This window comes from Trachemys scripta, chromosome 11 (genome assembly GCF_013100865.1).
Source record: "Trachemys scripta elegans isolate TJP31775 chromosome 11, CAS_Tse_1.0, whole genome shotgun sequence".
Classification (NCBI taxonomy): domain Eukaryota; kingdom Metazoa; phylum Chordata; order Testudines; family Emydidae; genus Trachemys; species Trachemys scripta.
The window spans coordinates 67,844,514-67,864,657 of record NC_048308.1 but is presented as its reverse complement, the minus strand read 5'-3'; the positions used below and the strand labels follow the sequence as shown (position 1 = coordinate 67,864,657).

Here is a 20,144-nt window from a genome sequence, read left to right as displayed (position 1 = left end):
AGTAATAGGGAATAGAGGTGATCTTCTTAGTGCAAGCGTGAAACACGCCCGCTGTGGGTTACGGAGCCAGTAGAGGTGGCAGGCTGGGGTAGACAATGGCAGAGTGGCATGTCTGTCAATTGTGATCCCAGTGTTAGCAGAAGCACCCGGCCTTGCCAAATCAGCCCTGAGTGGAGTGGGAGGAATCACCCACCCAGCACCTTCAGCCCTCCCAAATGAGTGCGCGAGGCAAGGAAAAGTCCAACATAAGTTAATCCACCAGCATTAACTTGCTCTATGCAGACAGCCAATCCCATCGGGGTGAGGGACCAAATTCCTGCCCAGAGGCCTTTGGGAGGCATGCAGCTAGATGGGATGGCTAGTCTTTAGCCATAGATCCATGTGTCTTCAGCCTAAGCCAATGGGCCCTACTGATCAGCAGCTCATAACACGATGGAATTCTTCAGTAGGGCTTGCAGCATTCAGAAACCACTGAACTATCCAAGTAGGTTTCCCCCTCCACCCCGCTGCACTTTTTCCAGGGGATGGAAGTACATGGGATGTTAGAGAGAGAGAGAGAGAAGCTGAGATTTTCAAAGTTGCCTGTGGGATTTAGGGGCTCATTTCCCATTCAGTTTAATGTGTGGTGGGTGTTCTAATCCTTTGGGTGACGCTGAAGATTTCAGCCGTAATATACTGTAGCAATGTTACTTTCTAAGTCACGCTTCGGTGACTTTAAAAACATTTCATTTGGTGTCAAAATGGCATTAGCATGCCTGCAATTTGGCAATAGTAGCACTGTGATACCAGAGGATCAGAACCTGAGCAGAACAGTGAGACATCTGTTTGCCAATACATTTTATACCTATATTTTATTCACACTTAATTAATATAAGAAAGTAAGAGCTACCATACTGGGTCAGACCAATGGTCCATCTAGCCCCATCTCCTGTCTCTGACAGTGGCTGGGACCAGAGCTTCAGGGGAGTGCACAGAACAAGAAACTTGGAGTGATCCCTTCCTGGTTTCTGGCAGTCAGAGATTTAGGCTTGCCCTGAGCATGGGGTTGCATGGCTGACCATGATGACTAATAGCCATTGATGGACCTATCCTTCATGAACTTATCTAGTTCTTTTTTTAACCCATTTATACTTTTGGCCATAACAACATCTCATGGCAATGAGTTCCACAGGTTAATTGTGCACTGGGTGCAAAAGTACTTCCACGTCTGCTGCGCATTAATTTCATTGGGTGACCCTTGTTTTTTGTATGGTGTGAAAGGGGTAAATAACGCTCCTCTATTCACTCTTTCCACTCGATTAATGATTTTACAGCCCTCTATCATATCCCTCCCTTAGTGGTCTCTTCCCTGAGCTAAACAGTCCTAGTGGCTCCTTGTCTGAAAGCCATTCCATACCCTGGATCATAATTGAGGCCTTGTCAGCGTATTTTCTGAGCTACACTCAGAGGCTGTTTCTCTTTCTGAGAATAAAACTCCAATCAGTGTGTGCAGAAATAACTTCAAGTGTTTGTATTTTTAAATGAATTAAGGGTCGGGGAGTCAGGGATGTAGGGCCTTACTCCTCTCTATTGGGCACCCACTTCAAGGGTAGCTGTGTGGAATAAGAGCAGCCTCCGTGGGGCTGCTACTCCACCTCCCATGCATCTGGAAGGGGAATGGGCCTTCCGGGCAGAGCAACTACACACTGCCCCCAGCTCAAGGCTTGCAGCAAAGCCATGACTGAAGCACAAGCAAAACAAAAATCCCCTTTCTAAACTTGCCAGATAGGAACGAAAAGGAGTAAATCAGCCCAACTGACTTAAGCGTCTTAGAAAAACAGGGCGATTCCACCTCTTCTTAGCTATTCTAACTTACTAACGGGAAAGTGAGAGTAAATCTGATCTACTTCCGAAGAAATATTTTTATGATACATGTAGTCGTCCCAGGGTACCAACTAAAAGAGGCTAATGTAGAGAAGACATCCACGCTTATCTCTTCAGCTCTCAGCTTTGGCTGAACTTCATACGATTCTTTCTGGTGTGAGTCACAACGGTCTCCCGGTTGCCAAGAGACGTGTTTCGTAATCTCCGTTTTGCTGCCATCTGCTGGAGTCCTTGATTTACATTTCTTCAGCGTATACAGCAGAATGTACAGTCTTCTTTCAAGTACTGGGGAAAGTCAATGTGAGTTTCATACTCACGATATTTATTGCTAGTATAGTACCGTAGTTGTCATATTCAAAGCAATTTACAAGTATTAGTGAATCCTCACAATTCCCTTGCATTAGGTAAACTCAATTAGCTCCAGACTGCAGATGGGGAAACTGAGGCAGAGAATAATTAAATGCCCATGGTCAAAGAGCAAGTTGGCGGTTGAACTGGGATTAAAATTCAGTGTTAAAAAACCCAACTCTTCCACTAAATGCAGTTGTTTTGAAAGGTAATGTTAAATGTCATGTATGTATTCTAGTTCTGTGTTAATGCCCCTCCGCCCTTCTGGCATCTGGCACTCCTACATCATCAGAGAAAAATGAAAAGTCACTAGCCCATAAAAAGCAGTTCTAACGTGGGTGGAATTTGACTTCACCTAAACATGACCGATTTTTTCTGCAGATGGTTTGCAGCAGCACCAAGGAATGCAATTGCATTGCTGAGTCAGGATCTCACATTGGCAGCTCCTTTTACCCATCCAACCCCCACCAAAGAGAAATCCTGTTAAATCAATGGGACTACTTACTTGAGTATGGAGAACTGAATTTGGCCCATTCTTTCAAGAGGTAAAATTGGCTGCTAAGAAATTTGGGACTAAGGAATCTCAACTGTGACAGGGAGCAAAGAAACAAAACCCCTTTGGAGTCTCAAAATTGTTTCCTCTTTCTCTTAGCACACCCAGAGAGAAAAGACTGACCGCAACATTAAAGAAGGGCTTTGCATTTTCAGACTGCTATGGAATCCCCAGACATTGGCCCTTTCTTTACGATTCAGAAATGTCTACTTGTCTTCTGACAGAAAAGGGCTCAAATTAACCTTGACACAGTGGAAACAATGCTGTGAAATTCCCTAGAATGAAATACTTCAGTGTTATGCCTCTAAACCAAACGGAGGATTAACCTGTTGAAGGAGGCCAACAGAGAATTCGAAGCTCTTGCTCTCCAATTCACTGCTGATGGGGATGCAGCTACTTTATCTGAAAAAGCAATTAATGTACCATAACTTTGCTCATCCACTAGGATCCACCAAGGATGTATATATTGTCAATCAGATCCTTACAAATCTAAGCTTGGGAATTTCATAGAGGTGTTTAATTCCCATTGATGTTTTAACCAAGAGGAAGGATGGCTCATTGGTTTGGCCACTAGCCAGAGACCTGGGTTTAAATTCCTGCTCCTCCACAGACTTCCTATATGAATTTGGGAAAGTCACTTATTGCTGGTCTACACTGTGGGGTAATACTCACTATTGGAGTGTGATTTCTAAAGCGCACTAACGTGTCGGGCATTAATTGGTCCATGTAGACCCAACTGGTACACCCCTAAAGTTTTCTAGTTCATTTTAACGTAATGCTATTTCAAACAGGACTCAATTAAAGCTCATTAGGGAACTTTTAGTTCCCACCAGCAGGGTCGTCAATGATCAATGAATGTGCAACACATTAGTGTGCTTTAGAAATCACACCCCCATCGGGCACACTGCTGCTCCATGTAGACAAGCCCTAAGTCTCTCCTTGCCTCAGCTCCCCACCTGTATAATGGGGACAATAGCACTGCCTTGCCTCCCAGTGGCGTTATGAGGATCAATACCATAAATATTGTGAGGTGCTCAGATACTCTGGTAATGGGGGAGGGCCACAAAGACAGAACTTCCTTATGCCCCTTTAAAAATCTGATCCTAACGAACCGAAAAGAACAAATTTGCCCTCACTCAATTTCTGACCATTTCAAACCAGAGGGAGCGACTCTTGCATTTGCACTACCCACAACCGCTGCTCTCGGAATACTGGACACAGCCCAAAACAACTGATGATCCGTTACTGGTAGAGCTGACTACAATGCAGAACTAAGCCATGCCGAGTGGCTGTCACAAAGCCAGGGAACCACAGCCCCAGTGGCCATATTATTTGTTTACTCTGTATTTTAAGTCAGATGAGTTTTAAGTGTTCGTTCCCACATTGGCCAGCTAAATACTTACCTCAGAAGTCTCCTAGTCAGTTACTGATTTCCTGGAACTTTGTCCTCCGAGACCTGACTCATCTACAGCTGCTGTTCAATACATTCCAGTTCTGAAGTTATTTGGAAGACTGCAGAGGACCATACCCCAGAGTCAAAATCATGGCCCCCGATGTTAATCAATGTTAAATGTTTGACAGCTGGAGGTCTAAGCAATTTTGCAGAAAGCTGTTTGTTCTACAAGTCTCCCTAACCGAACCTGTAGCCTGACATACCTGCGGGAGGCTCAGATGTTTCTCGTTATATAGCATACTCCCTAAAATCAAGTGGTGAAGGCATTTGCTATACTGAATGCTGCCAGATGCCTGAAAACAGAAACAAATGATACAGAATAACCCTTTGTTAATCAGAGATTCTTGTTGAAGGCTCTAAATTTATGCCTTTCTCATCTGTTCTCTTCATATCGTACAGGATAACATTTTCAAAAATTCCTAAGAGACTTAGGAGACTAAATCTAATTTTCAAAAGTGACTTAGACACTTAGATGCCTAAGTCCCACTGATTTTCAGTGAGACATAGGCTTGTGAGGCCCAGGTCTTCAAAAGTATTCAGGTGCCTAACTTCTTGGGAGTTAGGAGCCTGAACCCCTTTGAAGATCTGGGACTCACAAGCTTAAGTCGCCTTTGAAAATGGCACTGAGATTCTTAAATCACTTAAGCACTTTTGAAAATCTTACCCATTGGTCATATTGTGGCAAGCAACACCGTCACCAAACAAGTCTCAGGTCAGACTTCTTCTGTAGAGCACTGATAGTTTCTATGTATCCTCAGCTGACCTGGCCCACCACTGAGTTCAGTGGCGCTGCATCGATTCACATCAGCTGAAGACCTGGCCCAAACAGCGTTTAATAGCAGAGCTGCTTACTGATATTGAAAACTGATGACACTTGAAATGTGAAGGTTTTATTAGGCTGATGTCCTCTCCCAAAGACTGCACGTTAGACTTGGACTAAGCAAAAAACAAAAGGTTTAGAACATCAGAAAACCTTTCCATTGCAACCCAATGTTTCTTAGCTCTCCTGTTTTGCTGAAGGCGGGGTTTCACATTTTGGGATATGTTCTTCTCACATTGTACCTGGGTAACTCCCACCTGTGCTAGCTCTGATGGTAGTTGCATATGTGCGTTTGAACGAAAAAAGAATGCCCTTTGCCTCCAAATCCACTTCAGATGTATGGAAATATGAAGGGGAGTGATTCATTGCTGACCTACCTAACCACTAACTAAAGTCAGTAGTGATCTCTGGTGAGAAATGTAGTAGCTGGATCTATGTGCTCTGTGAGCCCCACTTGGTAAACTTCCCCAGCCTCATTATGCAATCCATCAGCTGTTTCATGCATCCCTAGAGGAAGACGGAATGAGCACACAAGTTAAAACAGCCGCTCAAGCGGCTCATCTCAGTTATGTCACATTGTGTGTTGACTTGCTTATTTTATTCCTTAACTTTGCCTCTTCTCCTTGTGCCTGATCTGCCCCCTGCTGGAGTTAATGAGAGTTTTTCTGCTGACTTCATTGACAGTTGGGTCAGGTCTCCGAGGCACAGGGTAAGGTTCCACAATAAAGTTCTTGGAGACTCTCCATTCAACAGAGCCGATACAATGCAAACATTTTAATTCTACAGCGTCTCTTCGTACTCTCCTAACTGAAGACCGCATACCACACCCTTGTGTCTCAAAGGCGGTTCCTTTGGAGCAGATGTCCCAGCCCTCTTGTGCCGACATCAGGGAAAATGCAAGCAAATCAAAGCAGAGAGAGGAAGGAGAGACAAGGGTTGGTGGTTAATTCATACTGAGCTGCAAGGGATTTTTCTCTTTAAAATCCTCTTGATGGCTTAAAATCTGGTTATTTTCTACTTCTTACATCTGGGACTGAAACAGAGCAGTTAGTAAGAGGAAAGAGAGTATTTGCTGAAGAAACGAGGAAACTCCCTCAGGAATCAATGACTCTTTATATGTAGGAACCTACTCTACCAGGTCCCCTCCACCCATGCTGCTCAGCTTCTTAATATAGAACACGGATCATTAAAAAGTGGAAAAACTGATGGACGTGTGGGAGACCAGTGCTTGACATCTGATTCACAGGAGAAAACTGGCACAAAAGACCACCGAGAGGCAAACTACATTTAGCACACTTAACCGAGAGGCAGGGAGAAGAATTGTAAGCCAGGTTTACAGTTCATACTGAATGTCACCAGGATAAACTGGACAGAATGAAATCCCAGCCTGACAAACAAGAGGAAAATGGTAATCTAAGGCAAATATCTCCACCAAAGGTGCTGATGATACCTTTCGCCCCCCACCCCCTTTAGGTCTTTCACACACGTGTCAAGATCATAACCTGAATTATAAGAGCAAAATCATTAGAGCAAAGTAAGAAGTAAGTTAAGGATGTTTTTAATCTGTCACGTGGGAATACATAGCCATGCCTAGGGACCAATTCTGATGATACTGAAATCTGTGAAAGAATCGTCTTTGAGATCAATGGTAGCAGGATCAGAGCCATAGTTTCCAGCCTGAAAATCTCATCCCACAAAAGCCATGGATCTACAGGGCTTAAGCAGCGGGAGAACATGATCTGATGGCAGTTCTCCTTCATGGATATAGGGAGTCATGTGCGTTGTCCATCACAGCACAATCCACTGTCAGTCACTCCCCATTTGTTCTCCTCAAGGGGCGCTTCATTAATATCTCCATTGTATTATGAAGAAATGGTGGGAAAGGGAGTGAAAAAGCCGTGTTCGCCAAGCTATCTCAACCACGGGGACCGGTGGCAGTGCCATTCAGCCAGGAGGCTGGCTGAGGAGGAATGGTCCAAGTAATTAGTGGGCTTGCCTGGGACTCAGAAGACCCAGGTTCAATTCCCTGCTCTGCTACTGGGTGACCTCGAGCAAGTCACTTATCCTCTGTGTGCCTTGGTTCCCCACCTGTAAAGTGGGGACAACTGTATGGCCCTACATCATAAGCATGGTGTTGAGCTAAATGTGTTTAAAAATGTGAGCTGCTGTGATGACAGGGTCTAGCTGAAATGCCTGCCGCAATGCAGTAGCAAATAGTGGGATTAAACTAGCAGATGGGGGGGTAAAGACATGGGATTAAAACTGACAGTCCCCAGAGATCCTGCATGAACCACCACAGGGAAAGAGCCACAAATAAGCGGAGAGCTTCCCCTCTCAGCAGCGTCCCACTGGAATGAAGCTGACTTTAGCCAGCCGGAGTTGGGGCAGGAGCAGTCTTGGCCCAGATGTCTGGTCAGGAAGCAGCTGGGGCCAGGAACATTTTTCTCACCAAGGGCTCTGGTCAGGAGGGGCGTGTTGCTAGAGCAAATGTGCAGGAGCTGAGTCAGAGCAAAAATCCCCCAAGAGCAGACGCCCAGCTACATTTTCTGTGGCCCCAGCCGGTAATAAAAGTCTTGGGGTTTCCCTGTGAGGGAATCTCTGTCTCTCTCATTGGCAGTTGTATACACAAAGGCCAAGCTGTTCCCTCTCCCCCCAGTACAGCCACAGTCTTCCAGGGCATTGCATATAAAGGACCAGATTCTGCCACCTCTCCTTTGTGCGTAGCCCCCCTGGGTTCCACAGGACTACTGGAACGAGGGGGAAGGTGCCACTCAGCACGCACAGGAGTAGCAGAATCGGCCTTGCTGGGCTCACTCGATCCCCTCCTACCTCCCTCATGCATCAGTCCCCCCAGGAAAACAACTCTGTGTGGACAGAAGTGCCAGGGTGGGGACTCAGCCAGCAGGGCAATTAAATAGAGCGTCTCCATAACACACCTTGCCCCTGGGAAGCCTGGCTATTGCGCGCCATGGCGCCCATAGCCAGGGTCCAGCTCGCAGAACGAATTGCCGGCTATGCACCGCACATGGGACAGATCACTCCAGACCACACTTCTCCGCTGCCCCATAGGACAGGGAAGGAAACTGATCCTGGCCACCGCTTCCCATTGTCACCGCGACTCACTCCCACCCACCGCACCCGCACCAAATACACGGGCCAGGAAACTGACGGAGCTGCCGCTTCCCACCTGCTGGGAAATTACTAGGGACCCAGAGGCTCTTCCAAGAAGTCACCTAATGCAGTGAAATGCCCAGCAGCTGAGTGAAGGCTGTGGGCGGTAGGGGGCAGATCTGGGCGTGACAGTGGATGGGCGGTTGGGGGCAGGCCAGTGACCAGGCGGAGGGGATCTGGGAGAGACTGGGTGGGTTGGGGCAGGCTAAGTGACCAGGCGGGGGGGGATCTGGGAGAGACTGGGGGGGTGGGGGCAGGCCAAGGGCCAGGGCGGGCGGGATTTGGGAGGGGCTGGGGGGGGTGGGGGCGGGCCGGGGGCCGGGGGGGGGGGATCCGGGAGAGACTGTGGCAGGGCAGGACCCGCAGAGCCCCTAGCACCCACTCTCCCAGTGAGCAGAGCACAGAGTTGTTGGTTTCCTTTTCATTCTAGAGGAAGCCCAAAACGATGTGGCAGGAAAAGAGTAAAGGGCTATTCCCTAGGCAGCCATAGGGTGTGTCCTGCCACTGGGGCAGCGTGCCCCACCGTGGGGCCTGATTCCAAGGTACTGCAATAAAACACCCCAGGCAAAAGCACTCCAGCTGCAGCCATGCCCGACGTGGGCTGGCCTGACGTGGGCTGGCCCACCTGATCTCCCCACTCCCTGCAGCCTCTCTGCATGGAGCTGAGCCAGCTCCACCGGGCACTGCCAGTGCCAGCCTGGCTCTCCCACCATCCCCTGTCACCCCCACAGCACCAGTCATTCCGAGCAGGACAAGCCAGGGCGTTTGCAGCCCGGGGAGGACGGCGCAACCAACAGCCGCCCGCCCCCTCCACCCAGCGCTCGCTCAGCCAAAGGCGGTGGCACAGACCCTACTAGCATCCTGCCACTGCCCTTCCCGGGGCCCCACCCTCAGGCACGCTGTCCCTCCCTGGAGTCACCCCCTCGGGTGCCAACCCTGCACCGCCCTTCCCGGGTCCCGCCCTCGGGCACGCTGTCCCTCCCCGGGTCCCCCCCTTGGGTGCCAGCCCCACCACCGCCCTTCCCCAGGGGCTCCCCTCAGGCACCGTGTCCCACCCTGGGACTTCCCCTCGGGCACAGGCCCTGTCACCACCCTTCCCTGGGGCCCCCCTGGGGTGCTGGCCCTGCCACGTCCCTTTTTGAGGTTCCCCCTTGGGCACCGGCTCCACCACCCCTTTCCAGCCCCTCCTCCCTGCTGGGCACTGGTCCTCCCCGAGGCTCCCACTCAAACGCTGGACCTGCCCTGGTCCCTCCTTGAGGCTCCTCCTTGGGTACCAGCCCTGCCACCGCCCCTTCCCAGCCCCCATCCGCCCCTCGGGCACGGCCCCTGCCACCATCCCAGCCCCTCCCTGAGGCTCCCCCTCAGGGACTGGCCCTGCCACCGGCCCCTTCCACCGCCCTTCTCTTGCTGCTCCTTAGACAGGGCTGCAGCAACATTTACAACAGTAAGGACAGCACAGCCAGGACCTCAGTGGTCAGCAATGTCAATAAAATGCCATTAATTGCTTTGGACCATATTTAGTTCCCCTCTCCTTCCACAAAAGGCTTAAAATTGCCCCTGCTCTGCTCTCAGCTCTGTGCTGCTGGCTTCCAAGCTCCGGGATTGCTCAGGTAGCACGTCTAGCTACGGGAACAGCCAGCAGACCTAGGAAGAGTGTCCTGAGTGGTTCTGGCATGGGACCCAATTCAGCCTGGATGTTATCCTGTGATAGGGTGACCAGACAGCAAGTGTGAAAAATCAGGACAGGGAGTGGGGGGTAATAGGCGCCTATATAAGACAAAGCCCCAAATATCGGGATTGTTCCTATAAATTTGGGACATCTGGTCACCTTATCCTGCAGGATTCAGGACCATTACACCCGGGGGTGAATCTAGTTCCTTGAGCTCATAACTAAGAGAGAACGCTCTGGCTAAAACCACCTGAAATTTGCAAAGTCAGCACATGCAAACTGAAAGCACAGGAAAGAATCTCTCAGTCCAGCTGTGATCTATAGAGCAATAATAAATCCTGGGCTATCAGAACTCCTGTAGAGAAAGAAACACTTACCCCAAATAAATGTGAAGAATTACTTATTCCCAGACCTTTTACACCAAATTATTTGCAGATTGGACTCATCTCTTCTCCCTGGCGTTCAAGCTCCCCTTCCTGGAGTTTGTTTATTCTCCACAGTGAGCGCGGGGCTGTGAATGGTAAAAATCCTCTTGCAGTTTTTCCAGTGAGGCTGGAGCAGCAGAAAACGGAGCTGCCTTTGGTGGACGATGCAGCTCCAAACTGGATTGTCTCCAGTGTTACAGTCAAGGCCGCCTCACTGAGTGACCCAAACTGTAAATGAAAACCAGACTTGCATTACGTTGTTTCTTCTGGCCCTTCTGCAAGGGTGATGTCACAGAGCCAGCGTTGCCTCTGTCCCACAGCTCTTCAAAATAAAGTTTGCCTCCTCTCCGATCACCTTTCTGAGTCACCGTGCGTGGGGAGGCTCTTGAGACTGGGATCGCTGTTTCATGCTCTGCTACCCAGGGTTTGACTTGACCCCTTTTTTCACTGGTATCTGCAAGAAGAAAACAGGAAATGCAGTCTGGTTTTCCAACATTTAAAAATAAAAATCTGCTTGTTTGGATTACGGGGCTCACACAGTCTATTGTAATAATCCCTCCTTAACTGGGCAGGGGGGGTTCATTTTACCAGCAAGTAAAATCGTCCCTGGGTTTTAGACTGAGCAATAAATAGGGAGCAAACCCTGCGTTCCGTACTGAATCTCTTGTTATTAAAGAAACAGTGGCAAGAGGCAGAACTGAGGTTGTAAAAAGAACCCTCCGTGTGGCATGTTCCAATATGCTTCTACGTTGCAACAGGATGGCATTAGCGGGATTTTTCATACACTTTCCTGGGCTTTTCCTCTGCCTAATCTGTCGTCAAGCAATGTGGGAGGGTTGTCTGCTGTCCTCTTTGTGTGATATTGCAAATATCTGAAAAATAAGGTCAGTGTAACAGATAAGGATTTTGATTAGAGAGACAAGGTGAGTGAGGTAATATCTTTTAGTGGACCAATTTCTGTTGGTGAAAAAGTCAAGTCCTGAAGAAGAGCTCTTGTAAGCTTGAAAGCTTGTCTCTTTCACTCACAGAAGTTGGTCCACTAAAAGATATTACCCTCAACCCTTGTCTATCTCATATCCTGGGGCCAATATGGCTATGACAACACTGCAAACAAGATTTTTATTGACATTTAAGACAATGTTTCTGGGTAAAATTTTCAAATACTGACTTATGCTCTTAAGTCCCATTTTCAAAAATGACTTTGGGCCAGATTTTCACAGGCATTGAAGGCACCTAGTGGGATTTTCAAATGTGCCTAAGTTTTTGCCAGTAGAGATTTCAAGGTGAAAGTCCTCTTTAAAATCCCATTCGACACCTCACTGCATCATTAGGTTCCTAAATACCTTTACAAATCTCGCCCTAGGGGCCTAAGTCACTTTTGAAACTGGAACATAGGCTCCTACATTGATTAGCTAGTTTTGAAAATTTAACCTACTTCTTCCAACAGGCAAGAAATGTCAAACAGGTATTTAATGATCTATGTAACCTTCTACCTTCGGAATGATGGGAGTCATTGATTGAAATTAGAAGTGTTTGTTTTTGATTTTTTTATAAAAGAAATTAGGATAAGAAAACATCTTTATTCTTACCTCTATTTTCTTACTTCAACCCTATTCAGGCTGGAATCAAGCTAGTTTAGCAGTAAAATGTTTCTCAAAGTATTTTACGCATTTTTACAGGGGGATTTACTATGTTTGTTCTTGATTTTCTGGCATTTCAAGTATCAGCCACATAAAAAATTGCTGGAATGCTCTAATGAAGGAACCCCCTGGAGCATTCATACTGATGTAATAATCAGTTTTCAAACTAGTGCTTGGCACTCTTTGTTCACTAGCAAGTAGGCTACTGCCTTAAATTAGGGAACTTGAACCTTGAACTTATATAAAGATGTAGTACAAACATTCATACTATGTGTGTCATACTGAAAACAGACCCCAACTCCAGAGAACCTGACCTCAGAGGAAACTAATTTCTTAGCAGGAATTTGATACATCTAGGAAAGTGTCCTGCAAAATAAGGGGCTGAGATCCTCAGCTAGTATATATCGGCGTAGCTCTGTTGAATCCCTGGAGCTGTGTTGATTGGCACCATCTGAGGCTGGATTCTAAATTCTAAAGTGTATCATCTAAGAGGCAGGGAACAAGAATCCTCAAGCTTCTCCTACTGTGGTTCACATCTTGATATGTTGGCCCCTGCATCACTTCTCCTTCCTTTAGTGATCACTAGGGCCGCCTCCCATTGCTTTCATGATTGCTTGGACCACCTCTTCCCATACATGATCGCATATAATTCCTGGGTTGACCACAGTAATTACTTCCATGGAAAAGTAATATTAGGAGTGCAGTGAATGTATTTTTAGCTGCATTTTTAAGACAATTTGGTAGCTGGAAATAAGGAGAGCTGGCACCATGTGGCCAGCGAATACTCCACAGACCTCCAGTAGTCTGCAGCCCACACTTTGGGAACCTTGGATCTGGGAGTCTATTCCAAACCCTGCTACTGTCTTTGCTGTGTCACCTTGGGCAAGTCACTCAGGTCTTTATTTTTTTTAAATCTGCATTCAAATACGCACTCAAACCGGTGCCTAATTTATGCATGTGTCTATCACTATTGTATTTATAAGGGCTGAAACTCACCTCCATGCAGATGGCAAGTCCTCTACGCAGGAGTGACTTACATCTAGCAATGGGGAACTGTATGTATAGGCGACCAGAACTGGCCATTTGCATACACAATAACTCTAATTTGCACACAAAGGCATGGCAGTTGCACACACAAATTAGGGGTGCAATGGCACATACATTTTGCACATGTATTGCATGCCCCAAAACAGGAATCACATTTCTCTGTGTCTTAGCATCCCCATTTATATAATGGTAATAGTAACACTTACCTTCAAGGGTGTCATGAGGCTTAATTTAAGTTTACCAAGCAGGCTGCTATAAAAGGACTATGATAGTCAATGTTTCATTATCTTCCATCTCTAAAGTGGAAGAAAAAATAACAGATCTGCATGGACGTTATAGATTATGTGGAAATTGTGCTGAAGTTTTTGTTGATCGGTTTTACTGGTGAGATGTTACAACATGGGTCAATAAAATTCTGTTTTGAGACAATTAATATAAAGCAGAACATACAAAGGTACCGTATGACTGAGCCTAATTGGAATGCTAATTAAAGAGACCAAAGAATCTCACAGGACAACTAGCTGGAATAAGGTTCTTTGCAGAATATGGACAAATATGATCAGTTGCGATAAGGCAGCTGGAGTAATGACTCCTAGACAAGTAAATCTACACAACCAGTAGAGAGTTCAAGTAATTTACCAACAAAAATGTTCCGTCATTTATTCCAAACCACAGGATTTTCTTCTCCAGACTTGAGGACTTGAGGCCAGATCCTCATCTTGCATAAATCTGCCTAGCTCCATTGAAGTTAACACCCTGGGAGCTATAACACGCCTTCAAAAATAGTAAATAAGAGAAGTATTAATTAAAAATCTCAACAACCACTATAATTGCACATAAGCTTTCTGAAAGCCCTTATAGATAGCCCCAGAGCTATACAAGCATATCTCTAAAGAGCAGAATAATGTATAGTTTTCAATTGTTCAAGGCAGGCTCCACCCTAAATTGTTGCTCAGCTGGGATTCCGCATTTCTCCAAAGAGGCATGTTATGCTAGATACGCACCTGTCTGATGCTCAAGTCCCATTCAATGCAACTCCCATTGACTCTACATACCAAAGGGAGAATAGATCCTCTAGGCTTCTGCATTTGGGGTTGACCCTGCACCATTCAAGCCAATGGAAGTGTTTTCATTTACTTGAACTGGAGCAAAATCAAGTTCTTAAACTGCAGTCAATGGAGTTACTCCTGTTACTCCCCCACTCTAAATGAGAGCAGAGTTCGGCACCATTGTTGGAAAGCGAGATTCTGCAGTCAGACACACTGCAACTAGAAGGATCAGAATTTAGACCCTCACGCAAATTACCAACATTGAACTTGGCACCAGTTTCTGGAGGGTAATTCACTCCAAGCTCTTGCCAACTTGTTTAGTCCTGCTGAGTCTCCCCAGGTACATGGCTGACAGGAAGCTATCTGGTTACAGGTCACACCCCTCTGTTGTAGACACTTGATTGCTCTAGGACAAGGGTCGGCAACCTCTGGCACCCGGCTCGCCAGGGTAAGCACCATGGCGGGCTGGGCCAGTTTATTTACCTGCTGACACGGCAGGTTTGGCCGATCGCGGCCCCCACTGGCCGTGGTTCGCCGTCCCAGGCCAATAGGGGCGGCGGGAAGCCGCGGAATGCACATCCCTCACCCGCACCGCTTCCCGCCGCCCCTATTGGCCTGAGACGGCGAACCGCGGCCAGTGGGGGCCACGATCGGCCAAACCTGCCACGTCAGCAGGTAAATAAACTGGCCCGGCCCACCAGGGTGCTTACCCTGGTGAGCTGCGTACCAGAGGTTGCCGACCCCTGCTCTAGGATGTGGACTCTGTAGGACCTGGGCTCTGTACCCGACTGAATGGACTGTACTCGCCCACACCTGTCATCGTCTCATGTGGGACCCTGGCTAGAGTGGCAGGTGGGTGTTCCCACAGAAAGCCGTCTGCTAGGGTGGCAGGAAGCTGAGGCCTGGCTCCTCGCAGCTCTCTCAGAGGCGGGCTGAGGAGCGAGGCCTTGCCATTCTGCGGAGAAGTGCCTGCCAGCATATCAGAGGACTCCTGTGGCTTGGAGGGGCAGACAGCCACCCTAGCAGATGGCCCAGCTGCAGGGGCAGGCTGGGGGAGGCAGAGGCTCCCACACGGGACCCTTGGTTGGACTGGCAACGGTGTGACTGGAAGGCCTCCCATCACACTGTGTTCAGCTGGAGGAGCGCGGGGATATGGTGTCTCCTCTGGCCCAGGGCTCTGCACTGACAGACATTGGAAGCAGCACCCTGAACAGGAGCCTGAGAGTAGCTGGAGTGCTGAGGCAGTGCTGAGGCAGCAGTCCCCCTGCATGTTACCCCAGCAACGGGCAGTGCGTGGGCACACCTGTGTGTGCTGGGGAGGGGGGATGCTGAAGGCACTGCCAGCGATGGAGCCATCCCCTCCCCGCAGAACCTCACCCCACCCAGGGCAGGGGCAGCCTTGACAATTTTAATAGGAAGTGCAAAAGCCAGACATGCTCGAAGGGGAACGGTTGCCCTTGCTAAAGGACAGATCCAGTCTGGGCCTTGCCCACTTTTACCATTGGCCACACTCACATCCCTCGCTACCAAGTTTTCTATAGCTCCCTTCGGGGTGGTGGGGGAAACTATTTAATGAGCTAACTGACACAGCTGTGAGTAATTTGCATACGCCCATAACTTCAGTTCATGGTCAACACACCTCAGATTGCCTTACCCCCATCCTGAGTCTGGTTTCTTACCAAAGAAGTGTGAAAGGGGGTTAGCCAAGTGGGCTCCCTGCACACTCTTCCCACCTTGAACACCCATGCCCAGGGCATATCAGAATCTGCCCTTTAGCACGCTGGCTTTTTTGACGGTCGGGAAATTACCAGGACGCCAGTTAGGGACCACACAGCCAAAATGAAGCCCATGGCAGATGCTCAAGAAGAAATATAGGTTATAGTTGTGGGTGAACCACAGACCGTAATTGCCAACAACCCTTTGGAAATTAGGCCCACAATCAGCAGACACTGGGCCAAAATTCACCACTCGCTTACAGGCAAATCGTGGAATAATTTTTTGGTATCAAATTTTGGCCCCATCCAGTGGTGTTATGACTGCCGATTCAACACAGACCTTGCACTATTCAAATGGCCTCACATTTTGAAGTCCTTACTCAATTGTCACCAGAGAACTCCAACTGACTTCAAAGGGAGTTTTGCCTGAGTAAGAACTAAGGGCTTGTTTACAGTTGAAACGCGAAAGGGGCACAACTAGAGCGCTTCAATGTAAACGCTACCTATGCTGACAGGAGGGGTTCTCACATCGGCGTAGGTAATCTGTCTCCACAAGATCCGGTAGCCAGGTTGATGGAAGAATTCTTCTGTCAACGTAGCACTGTCTGCATTGAGGACTGAGGTGACTTCACTATATTGCTCGGGGGGTGGATTTTTCACACCACTGAGAGACACGGCCGGGTCGATCTAACATTGTAGTATAGACCACACCTAAGAAAGGACTTCAGGATTTGTCCAGGCATAAGATATAATCAATGGCTAATTAGATACAGTCCACTGGACAGGGCACTATACTGGGAATCAAGAACCTTGGAGTCTATTCTTGGCTCTGCCACCATCCTGGTGTGTGGCCTTAGGCAAGTTGCTTCACTCTGTTTTCTCTCCCATCCCTTGTCTATTTAGACTTTATGATCCTTAGGATAAGGGCTCTCTTCTTACCTGTTCCTATAACGGCCAGCAGAATGGGATCCTGCTCTCAGTTGGGGTTTTTTGGTTTTTTTTTTTTGGAGCTATTGTAATAAAAACAATAATTGATCATAAAAGTTAATCTAAATTAATAATGAAAAGTGATAATTGCATATATCTGAGCTCTGTCCTAGCCTCCTCTATGCATATAATTTGCAGTCATCAGTACAAATTATGCACTAATATCCAATGACACTGTAGGATTTATTGCACTCAAAATTATGCCTTGCTGATCTTTTGAGTTTTTCTGGACATACTGTCAGCAAATCAGAGGAGCTTTCTGTTAAAAAAACAGAATTCTAGTGAAAAAAACCTAAGATACAGCCTCAGAGATAAATAATGACACTGGTGAAACTCATATGGTCTGCATTATATTTCTACAGCAGTTCTATTTAAAACATATTTGACTGGTAATTTAATATTTTGTATTTTTATGACACCAATTTTTTCTTAATATGGTTTTAATATTAAAGCTATCTAACCTACTGCTCTGATCGTTAAAGTAAAGTAATGAAGGTTTAAAAGCTTACATATGATTGGCTTTATTTATGCTAAAAATTTAGTTAAAGGTTTTTCTTTACAAAAAAGGGTTGAAAGCTTCATGGCAAGGGTGTCATAGCCAATCCAGCAATGTGCTTGGAGGGTTTTGTAATTCATAATATTTTTCAGTTATTTCTGTTAGTGGTTTCATAACAGCTTCAATCACCAACTCCAGCAATTCCCTCTCCTTCTGCAGAGGCACTTTGAGCAGCATCAGGAAATATTCCATCTGCCAGCTGGAAAATATCAAAGAGAGACATTCCAGATAGAAACGGTCAATTCAAAGCAAAGACAAATCTTAGCCATATGTATAGTCCGTCATGGGACTATATCTAGAGATGATGGGGTATAAACATAGCGTAGGAAATGGCAAGGTACTTTTGAGACTCAGACTTGTTTCCATCTTCAACCTGAAGGGGGTGTGGGGACTTTGATCATTATTAAAACACACCATCTTGACATGCCATGAAGGTCTGCAGACAGTAGCCGAGCAGAATGGCTAACACTAGTAAAATTTCCTCTCTGTAGTATTACTAGCCAGACATGATTTAATGGCCGTGAGTCAGGTTTAGGTTTTTCAAAGATTCCTTTCCCATCTAGCTAGCACAGGGCAATAAAAAAACCCAATTAATTATTTTATGACCCCCTAATGCAAAGAGCTAGATTATGTTGGACTACATGCCTGCACAGGGGAGCAAGTTATGCAGAATCATAGAAATGTCGGGATGGAATGGATCTCAAGAGGTCATCAAGTCCAACCCCCAGGATTAAATAAACCTAGCCCATGTATAGCCTTATGCAGGCTACCTGAGGTTCATGTGTCTAAGGTACTTCTATGTCCCCTATTATAACAGTATCCAGGCAGCTCACTTCCTTAACATATTTATGCTCAGCTCCCCCAGCAGATAGGAAAGTTCCAATTTTCCTGTCAGATAGGGTGGAACCAACTGGAGTGCTCCCTTGCAGCAACCCACAGCACAGCAGACATGCCTGCCTCTGTTTCCCTTCTTCAGACTCCCCAGAAGTATTCCAGAGCATCTTCCCATGTATAAATATAGCCCTTGTGGGGTTCGTTCATGACAAGAATTCCCTGCACATCGATCATAACAAAAGTCCCTCACTGAAAGTCCAGATTTCCCCAAGTATAATCCAAACAGTACATGCAACATAGAGCCCCGGCGTCCCTCACCAGGCTCCAGCTCGCCAGCGCCGCCCTGGCACCTCTCACCAGGCTCCGGCTCGCCAGCGCAGCCCCAGAGCCCCTCACTGGGCCCCGGCTCTCCTGTCCTTGTATCAGGACAGTCTTCAAACTGGAGTGCAACCCTGCTTTTCCCAGCAGTAACCCCCAAGCCTCTCTACTGGGAGCATCCTTTCCAGGTGAGCATCCCTCAGTCCCCTGGCCCTCTGATGGTTCCTTTGGGTGCAGCTGTCCAGCCCTGGAGATGTCAGCAGGTCAGTCCATCCACTGCTCCCCTGCCTTCAGGCCACTCCAGCCCTGTGCTCTGGCTTAGAACCAGCAGACAGCTCCCTTTATTGCTGTTCTTCCTGCCTCCAGGCCTGGCTGTCTGATTGGGGAAGTCAGTCAGAAATCTGCTCTTGGCACTCTCCATGTCTTCAGCCTTCCCCCAGGAAACACCTTCTGCTTCCTTCCAGAACCTTCCAGAGCCCCCTGCTCTTCCCAACTAGACCAGTTTGCTCTGACTCACTGGCTTCCTGCGGGGACTTCCTCTTCTGGGGTCGCTCCCTGAGCCTTTATAGTCCCCAGGTGCTGCCCCGCCGTCTTAACTAGCCAAACTGGGAGCATCTGTCCTGGTGTGGGGCCTATTTCATTTACAGGGGCCAGCCACCCTGTGTTTTACGGGTGGGGAGCTGAGTCACAGATGGCAAACAGGCCCTAACTCTCCTTGAAAGTCATTGGGAGTTAGCCTCAGTGCCATTTGTGCCTTTAGAACATCCCCCTTAACTGACCGATCTACAGGAGCCGAGCCCTGGTTTTCTGTATCCCAAGTTAGTGTCCTGACCACTAGACTAACCTCCCCGTGTATTTATTCTTTCCTCAGAGCAGGTGGGTAGGGAAGGGTGGGGAACGGACAAGTGCCTTAGTTCCACCTGCCACTCACTAGCCAGCATGTGTGAGGCAGCAGTTACTGCTGGTATAAACCAGCTGTAATTTGCTACTCCCACAAGGAGCAAGGCGGAAAGCGGGAGGGAACAGTGGTTTCCTGAGCCACAATTCCTTCCCAGGAATGTTCCTGGCACAACAAAGCTACATGCTGCCCCCTTATATGGGCTCAGGACACAGTCTAGCCCAAAGGATAGGAAGAAAAATCAATATTGAAATCAGCACCAAAACACCCGTAAAGCAGATCGGGTGCAGTCCTGGCTCTGCTAAAGTCCATGCCATCATCTTTAGCATGCAGCTAAACAAGAATACTGTGTAAACTGACCAATCAGCCCCAGGATGTCCTGGGCTTGGGGCAAATACTGATTCTGCAGCCAGTCATTCTGAAAGCCATTGGGGAAAACATTGTTGCTGGAATTCATCTGGAGTCACCTACATTTTGCATCACTTTGTATTATACATCGCACAGCAGGACACAAGATTAGCACTTAATTTTACCAGGCTCCTTCCTAACTTTTACTTCCTGTGTCTCAGAAGATGTTCTCTTTTCTATAAAGTAGTAAATTCTCAACTTAGGAGGCAGGAGAAGCATAGCTTTGCTATTATCCTAAAGAAATGCATTTTTAATGCCAGAAGGAGCCCTATTTTCCACCACTTGTTGGGCCTGAGGGCTGGGACATCCTTTTTCTATTGGCTTTGTGCCAGATTCTGATACCTTCACTCAACACCTTACTCCATAAGTAGTCTCACTGATTTCAGCAGT

General features: G+C 47.4%; 1 protein-coding gene across 9 annotated transcripts in view; it reads right to left on the bottom strand.

The window, feature by feature from the left end:
• COL6A3 (collagen type VI alpha 3 chain) overlaps positions 1 to 10,891 on the bottom strand; it is a 108,531-nt gene extending 97,640 nt beyond the window's left edge. Inside the window, exon 1 of one of the 9 annotated variants that reach the window (XM_034785060.1) lies at positions 10,255 to 10,891. The gene's annotated coding sequence lies outside the window, so the exon portion shown is untranslated. The remainder of the gene's footprint in view (positions 1 to 10,254) is intronic. The other 8 variants (XM_034785061.1, XM_034785059.1, XM_034785064.1 and 5 more) reach the window with 8 other exon arrangements.
• Positions 10,892 to 20,144: the final 9,253 nt, after the last annotated feature.